Genomic DNA, 330 nt, shown 5'->3' on the forward strand with positions numbered 1-330 from the left:
GCCCTTCATCAAACAGAAAAGGAGCAGCAGACACCTCCGATCCCGAGGGGCAGCGTAAAACACAGGGAGAGCCCCCAAAATCATGGTGAGTGAAGCGTCTCGGCTGATACAAACTGCTCAGCCCTGCTGCACCCAGACAGATTTTAAAACTCTTTTGGGTTTGTTGTTTATTTTTTCTCTCCTTCTCCTTCCCCCCCCCTTTATGCTACAGGCAAAATTTCTGTCCCAGGATCAAATTAATGGTACGTAAAGTTTTGTTCTGGTTTTGTTTTCTGAGGGGTTTTCGGGGTTTTTTATTATTATTTGCAAGATCAGCTTAACAAATTTATA

Source organism: Antrostomus carolinensis, unplaced genomic scaffold (assembly GCF_000700745.2).
Source record: "Antrostomus carolinensis isolate BGI_N321 unplaced genomic scaffold, ASM70074v2 scaffold15037, whole genome shotgun sequence".
NCBI lineage: Eukaryota > Metazoa > Chordata > Aves > Caprimulgiformes > Caprimulgidae > Antrostomus > Antrostomus carolinensis.